Source organism: Nicotiana tabacum, chromosome 6, assembly GCF_000715075.1.
Source record: "Nicotiana tabacum cultivar K326 chromosome 6, ASM71507v2, whole genome shotgun sequence".
In the NCBI taxonomy this organism is placed as follows: domain Eukaryota; kingdom Viridiplantae; phylum Streptophyta; class Magnoliopsida; order Solanales; family Solanaceae; genus Nicotiana; species Nicotiana tabacum.
In genome coordinates this window covers 28,004,291-28,013,208 of record NC_134085.1, presented here as the reverse complement: position 1 = coordinate 28,013,208, position 8,918 = coordinate 28,004,291, and positions in this window count along the sequence as shown.

Below are 8,918 nucleotides of genomic sequence, written 5' to 3'. Positions count from 1 at the left end.
ACCACGGTAGTGTAATATATAAAGTATATATGAAGTATTTTGAAAATAAATAGAATTTTAAGTAATTTGTGATAATTTTTAAATTATGCAGGTAATAGATTAATTATCGGTGTAAGCACGTGATTTTTCGCTTTACGAGCAATCGCTCCAAAAGAAAATAAAAATAGTGACAAATGATTTCGCTGTACAATTTTTCGATCTTTCCGTAACATGTGTTGTTAGTCGTTTAATATGTGTCAAAAGCTTAATTCAAAAGTCTTATCAAGACTTTGTTGTGAGCTTTATGAATCAAAATGAGATCAAACATTTCACTTAAGATCAAAGTAACCATTTTACGTTTTGTCAAAGTGAAAAGCATAAGTATTTTCATGCTCATCGAAACGTCCAAGCCTCCCCCCAAAAATCAGATCAATTCAACGTCAACATAAAGCCAAACTTCATTCATCCAGTTAAAAAAAACAAAGAATCTTAAATTCAATTTTTGGGTCTAAGTTGAATTCACGAAGGTTTCTAACCGGATAATTATACGGAGTTGTTCCTACTCCAAGTATGTTAAGGATAAGTTTTTCCTTCCTTTTAGTATGATATCATAATTACACAAGTTAGATAATGAGGTATAAAAAAAAATTCATATCCTGAGATTTATGTATATTTTGCTAGTCTCGCAAATTGCGTTTATTTTCCTAGTTTGGTAAGTTATAATATTCTCCTTATCAAGACTTCATATTTAGTGGAGTATTTCCTTCATCCAGTCAAGAGAGCAGATGATTTACATATATGCATTATTAAAAGAATTTTCATTATCATCGAGCTATAATCGATGGGCAAGCCCCTATTAGGCAACCTCTGATCAGATGGTAAGTTATATACTGAGCCTACTGTGGCCGAGTGCTTATGAGCGAGCCCAGTTGATCGAGATACAAAGCCTAGTATGGCCGAGCGCATATGAGCGAGCCTACTATGGCAGAGCAGTTATATATATACCGAGCCTACTGTGGCCGAACGCTTATGAGCGAGCCCAGTTGGTCGAGATACAGTTATATATATACCGAGCCTTATAGGGCCAGACAACTATTTTACTTACTATATTAAGAAAGTTGAGTCAGTATCAGCAGATAAGCATATCTTCAGATTTTCTTGTCTCCCAGTTATTTTCAGTTATTATATTATCTATTCAGTTTCAGTTTCAGTATATTGCCTTACGTACTCGGTACATTATTTTGTACTGACGTCCCTTTCTAAGGGCACTACATTTCATGCATGCACGTTCAGACAGACAGATGTGTAGACCTCCTCAGTAGGTGTTGCCCGAACTCAGCTTTATCGGTAAGCTCCCCTTTTTTTGTAGTTGCCGGGTCTAGCATGGTTGTATGTATCTTGTGTATATATGTAGATAGGTTATGGGTAGGTCGGGCCCCTCTTCCGATCATAGTACATCTATCAGTAGAGGCTTGTAAATACATCATGTCAGTTAGTACAATATGTTGGGCTTGTAGGCCCTGTACATATATCTTGTTGGCTTGTCAGTTGTTGTAATTATGCCGGCCTTGCCGGCCCAGCTTTATGTTGACGTTTAGTCAACGTTAGTCTCTATTCATCTTTATATTTTGCATTGCATATTATCTTGCAATGTGGACCATGACCAAAGTATGATATTACATGTTCAGAATCGCTTAGTCGAAAGTGGTATGCAAGGATAAGTGAGGCACTGGGTGCTGGTCTCGCCCCCAAGCACGGGGCGTGACAAAAGTGGTATCAGAGCAGTTTTGTCCTAGGGAGTCTACAAGCCATGTCTAGTAGGGTCTTGTTTGTAGAAGTGTGGTGCACCACATTATATAAGCAGGGAACTGCATGGAATTTAGGAGTTGGTTACCCTTCTTTCAAATCTAAATCGTGTTGTAGCACTGAATTATAGAAAATTTGAGTTAAACTTATGTGCTGTCATTTGCATGCCCAGATGATGGTAACTAGGAGACAACGGCTAGCCAGAGGACAGAAATAGCAGTAGGTGAGGGGACTAGTAGGGTACCCCCAGCAGATGCAGCCCAATCGGAGTCGTAGAGAGAGACCCCTACCCAGCGATTACCGGCTCCTCCACGACCTGAGGAGATTCCTAATGAGGCTACACATCCAGTTCCTCTTCCAATTCCATTAGATCAGGACTTGAGGAGTGTGGTGCATTTGTTGTCATAGTTGGTAGCTACCCAACAACAGGTTAGGTCATCCACTAGTGTAAGACCTTCTGAGGGATTTGGGAGTTCAAGGGTCCGAGAGTTTATTGCTTTGAATCCCCTAGAGTTCATAGGGACAGATCAAAGGGAGGACCCGCAGGATTTCATAGATTAGCTTCATGGGATTTTTCGAGTTATGCATGCCACGGAGAAAGAGGCAGTTGAGTTAGCTGCTTTTCAACTTTGAGATATAGCAATCCTTTGGTAGGAGGGATGGGAAAGGTCCAGGGGACGTGATGCACCTCATGCTATTTGGGAGAATTTTTCAGATGCATTCCTTGACCAATACTTACTACGAGAGATCCGATAGGCCCAACTCGATCAGTTTCTAGCCTTCAAGCAGGGCAATATGAGTGTTCGAGAATATACTCTCCATTTTGACTCATTGGCTAGATATGCACCATCCATAGTTGCTACTATGCCGGATAGAATCCACAGGATTATAGTAGGGTTGGCCCAAGAATTGACCGAGGCATGTGCCACCACTGCATTGTAGGATAGTATGGATATCTCCCGGATTCAGGCATTTGCCCATAATATAGATAGGGGTAGGCGTCGGCAGCAGGATGCGGAGAGGACTGAGTCAGGGTTGTGTAGGAGGATGAGATTTGCCATGTCTCAAGATCAGTCTCAGGGTAGTTGCAGGCCCTAGCACTTCGAACGGCCACCTAGACCTCCGCCACCTTAGCCACAGCGTTACAGGTATGACTGCTATATTTAGTCAGGACCAGCTGAGAGCTCCCAAGTGTCCAGTTTGCAGCGACAATGAGGTTCGAGACAGACATGGCAGTTTCCACCGCAGTGTGCCATCTGCGGTCGAGGACACTTAGGCCAATGCCGAGCCTGTTCTGATGCTTATTATACATGTGGGCGTCTAGGGCATGTGATACGAGATTGCCCAAATAGAAATTCTGGGGAAATGGCGTAGTCAACGAATTCAGTAACATGATTAACTATGTTCGTGCATCCTTCAGGATGCGAGTCTTAGTTTTAGGCTAGTAGAGGTTGAGGCAGAGGTAGATGATCCAGTTCAAGTGGTAACCAGAATCGTATCTATGCGCTAGCAGGTCGATAGGACTAAGAATCCTAACCAGACGTTGTGACAGGTATGTTGACCATTTGTTCTCACGATGTTTATGCCTTGATAGACCCAGGATCTACATCATGTATTACCCCATTTGTTGCGCATAAATTTGGTATAGTGCCTGAAATACAAAGTGATCCTTTTGTGGTATCTATACCGATTGGAGAATCAATTATCACTAGATGCACTTACCGAGGTTGTACGATATCAGTTTGTGGTCATCAGACCTCAGCCGACCTAGTTGAACTAGAGATGTTGGATTTCGATGCTATCATAGGCATGGAATGGTTGGCATCTTGTTATGCCACAGTTGATTGTCGAGCAAAGACAGCTAGATTTCATTTTCCGGATGAGCCAGTCCTTAAATGGGTAGGTAATACAGCAACACCCAGAGGTAGGTTTATTTCCTGTCTAAAGGCAAGGAAAATGATCGCAAAAGGGTACATTTATCATATTGTGCGAGTTAAAGATGTAGATGCTGAGATGCCTACACTTCAGTCTGTAGTAAAGGAGTATGCAGATGTATTTCCAGATGAACTTCCAGGTATTCCTCCAGAGTGTGAGATTGATTTTGACATTGATTTGCTTCCAGGAATGCCAACAATATCCATTCCTCCGTATAGAATGGCACATGCCAAATTGAAGGAGTTGAAGGAGCAGTTAAAATATTTGCTTGAGAAAGCTTTCATCAGGCCCAGTACTTCACCTTGGTGGGCACCGGAACTGTTTGTGCAGAATAAAGATGGCTCGCTAAGGATGCGTATTGATTATAGGCAACTAAATAAGGTAACTATTAAGAATAAGTATCCCCTTCTAAGAATAGACGACTTGTTTGATCAGTTACAGGGAGCTTCATGCTTTTCAAAGATAGATTTGAGGTCGGGGTACCACCAGGTCAGAGTTCGGGAGAGAGATATTCCCAAGATAGCCTTTAGGACCCGATATGGCCACTTTGAGTTCCTTGTTATGTCCTTCAAGTTGACAAATGCACCAGCCATATTTATGGACTTGATGAATAGCCTATTCTGGCCATATTTGGATCTGTTCATGATAGTCTTTATTGATGATATTCTGATTTATTCATGTTTAGAGGATGAGCATATGGATCACCTGCGAGCGGTACTCCAAACCATCCGTGATAATAAATTGTATGCTAAGTTTTCCAAATGTGAGTTCTGGTTAAAGTCCGTAGCATTCTTGGGGCATATTGTATCTGATGGAGGTATAAAGGTAGTCACTCAGAAGATTGAGGCTGTGAAATCCTGGCCTAGACGTACCACTTTGACAAAGATTCATAGCTTTCTAAGCTTAGCAGGATCTTACCGGAGGTTCGTAGAGGGTTTTTTTCTCTTTCAGCACCATTAACAAAGCTAACACAGAAAGCCACTAAGTTTCAGTGGACAGAGGTCTATGAGCAGAGTTTCCAAGAGCTTAAGAATAGGTTGACCTCAGCGCCAGTCCTGGCACTTCCAGAAGGTCCAGATGGTGATGTCATGTATTGTGATGCCTCAGGTGTCAGGTTAGGATGTGTCCTGATGCAACATGGGAAAGTAATTGCATATCTTCAAGGAAATTAAGGAAGCTTTGTTCTGGCCCTCGACCTCGAGTTAGCTGCGGTTGTCCTTGCACTTAAGATATGGCAGCATTATTTATATGGTGTTCATGTTGATGTGTTGGTAGATCATAAAAGCCTGCAATATATCTTCAAACAAAAAGAGTTGAATTTGCGACAAAGGCGATGGCTTGAGTTATTGAAAGATTACGATGTTAGCATTCTCTACACTCCAGGGAAAGCTAATATTGTAGCAGATGCCTTAAGTCGTCGATCTATGGGTAGCTTAGCACATGTAAAGGCCGAGAAAAGACAATTAACCAGAGAGATTCATCAATTTGCTTATTTGGGGGTTCGGTTAGTATAATATGTCAATGGAGGAATTGTACTCCAACATACTACGAAATCATCTCTCATAGCTGAAGTAAAGGAGAGGCAGTACGAGGATCAAGAGTTAGTCAAGTTGAAAGAGCGGGTTCCACAACAGACGAGGCCGTTGTTAGAACTCAAAGGAGATGGTGTTCTCAGATTAAGGGATCGTTTGAGTATTCCAGATATAGCAGGGCTACGAGACAGGATTATGTCAGATGCATATTTTTCATGGTATTCCATTAACCCTAGGACGACAAAAATGTATCATAACATTAAGGATGTGTATTGGTGGAACGATATAAAGAATAACATTGCTGAGTATGTCATTCATTGCCCTAGTTGCTAGCAGGTGAAGATAGAGCACCAGAAGAGATCCCGACATGGAAATGGGAGGCGATAAACATGGACTTTATCATGGGTTTACCTCGTTCTCAATGTAAATTTGATTCCATATGGGTTATAGTTGATAGGCTCACGAAATCAGCTCATTTCCTATCGGTCAAATCTACTTATACAACAGAAGATTATGCAAAGTTATATATTAAGGAAATAATGCCACTACACGGAGTGCCAATATCTATTATATCTGACTGTGGGGCCCAATTTACAACACATTTTTGGAGGTCATTTGTAAAGCCCCAGAAAATTTTGCTAAGTAATTTAAGATTTCATGGTGCCAAGATAGGCTAATTATTTTATCTTGAGTGCAAGTAAGGGTTCATGATATAATGGATATCAATTGGATAAGTTAATAAGTGTATAAGTCATATTATAAGTGATTTGGGGTCTAAGGAGAAGCCTAGGTCTAAGCCAAGTTGGAAAAAATTTCATAATAGGCTAAAGTTGTAAGTGAATGCGCACAAGACCTCATTTTGGACAAGCAAATCTCTAGTCATATAAAGTGTTGAGTGATGCACAGCCTATCAAATTAAAGCTCTTTGAGTCTTGTTTCCAATTCATTAAACCGTTCATCATTTGGAGAATACAGAAAATTAGGACCATTTTATCGGACCTGTGTCAGACACGGGGCCATGCGCGGCCGCGGCAAACTGCGGGAAAACTAGGTGTTTCTGTTTCCGAGCACGGCAAACCGCGGCCGCGCGCCCAACAGCCCTATAAATACCCCAAGACCGGGTATGGAGCATCCCTAAGTAATTTTTTTGAGCTAGGGCTTGTTTTATCAAGGGGAATCCGTCCCATACTTCCCTCCTATGATCCAAGGTAATGTTTTTGGAGTAATTTGAGTTGATTACTACTCCTAAACACTTATATTAACAAGGATTAATCTTGAAAATCCATAGATTCCCATTCAAATCCCTAAATTGATCAAGAACTCTACAAGTGGGGATTCTCAAAATTCTTACTACAAGAGGTATGTCTATCATCTCTAACTACTCTATGGTGATTATTTATGTATGATATATACATTAGAACTCATGGGATGGTGATTGGAAGCCATAGGTGCCTAACCTAGGTTGTGTTGGTGTTGTAGAGATTGTGAGATGAGATATTGGGGTATGATTCTTGGGTGTAATAGTATTATGTATACATGCATGTACAAATTACGTTTGTGGGAAGACTGTTGAACATAAATACGTAAAGATTGGGTTGAGGAATGAAGGAAACCTTGTAAATGAGATTTGAAATCAAGATGCTCAACTAGTATTTGATAAAATGCTCAAATGAGCTGAAACCATGAATACCTTCCTAATTTGTGTTCAATTTAGTTATGTCTCGAAGTAGATGGACATTGCTAGAATTTCCAGAACGTTGTAGTAACTTAAGGAAAAGCTCTTTGAGGTATGTATGGTTAAAACCCCCTTTTATTAGAAATTGAGCTCCGTTGGCGTTTACGAAAGTGTGGTAAGATTTGAATTTGTTAATGTATTGATTGTTATTGTGCATTAATTGATTTGCAATTAACTACAAATATACGTGAAGGATGTGCCTCAATGTGAGTAATGTACCATTCTTGATAATTAGAGAAGTGTGAAGAGTACAATTATGTGTTGAAATGCTTAGGCTATAAGCCAAGATAGAAACTGAGAATTATTCATGCTAGCTGGTCGACCCTCTGAACTCCATCATGCGAACCGCACAGAAAAGCACCGCGGCCGCGTGGCTGCCAGCGCGGACCGCGCGATGAAATGACCGCGACCGCACTGGGGCTTGCAATATCTGAGCCTGCATTTTTAAGCCTAAGACCTCCCGGGCCCCACTCAAAACTCACCCGAGCCCTCGGGGCTCCAAACCAAACATTCATATGATCTCGAAAACACTTTACAGACTTACTCGTGCGATCAAATCGCCAAAATAACATCATATACATAGGATCAAGCCTCAAAACTCATGATTTTCTTTCAACTTTCATAAAACTCAAATTCCCCATTTTAAGTCCGAAACACGTTATATGACGTCCGTTTTTAGCCAAACTTTACACATAGTGCTTAAAACATATTTAAGACTCGTACCGGGCGTCGGAACCAAAATACGAGCCCGATACCATAGTTTTTTGATAAATTTTCATCTTCATTTTCCTTAATAAATTTCAGGAAACATTTCACACAAAAATTCATTTCTCAGGCTTGGGACCTCAGAATTTGATTCCGGGCACACGCCCAAGTCCCATATTTTTCTACGGACCCTCCGGGACCGTCGAATCACAGGTCCGGGTCCATTTACCCAAAATGTTGACCGAGGTCAATATTATGCATGTTAATATCAAAATTCATCAAATGTTTCACAAAATTCACATATTTCAACATAAAAGCTTTCTGGCTACGCGCCCGGACTGTGCACGCAAATCAAGGCAACTAAAAGCAAGGTTTTCAAGGCCTCAGAAGCACGGAACAAGGAAGAATTACGGTGATGACCCTTTGGGTCGTCACAATGTGTGTACTAAGATGTGTATGCTTCTTGATAAGGAACCCTAAAGCATGAATATTTATCCATCCATATGGTAAAAAGCAATAAATGAATCAGAAGGTAGTTACAAGTTTAAACAAGCAAAAGAAGCAAAGTGAAGAAGGGTACGAGGTATCCAGTTAATAAAGATTATCAGTTTTTACAATTCAGGCAGAAAAACATAAGTATTATGAGTTACTTTCAACAATAACAGAGATCTATACAATTGGCCACAACCATCTCAGTTATGCCCTATGGGAGCTAACTGATATTATTTAAGAGAAATATAGGATATCAGGATCCAGTTGGAGTTAGAGTAACCCAAAATGGTGGATGGATTGTTAGCATTAGCTGACATTTCCGAAGGATATTGTAAATGTGGTAATAATTCTCTTTGTGAGTTAGCTCGATGGTGAATTCTAGAATAGTACATTTATATATAAAATACTAGAATGTCCAAAAAATTTAGATAATCGGCACAATCCTAGAAGAGAAAAATATTTACCTTTGTATAGCTCCCGTCCCTTGTAAAGAGAGAATGTTAGGCGACCCGAAGAGCCTGTGAGATGGTGTAAGGGGAGCTAAAAACAAAGGAATATTTGTTGAAGTTTTCAGAATAAGGTGATAGATAAAATATTAGCAGGAGAATAATAATAGAGTAAATGAAGCATTATGAGTAAGACGTAATAAATGGGTGATAGCAGTGAAGGAAAAGATAATAGGTGACAGGCCTTAAGAAATAAAAGAGTATAAGCCAAAGGTCATTTCCTCATTT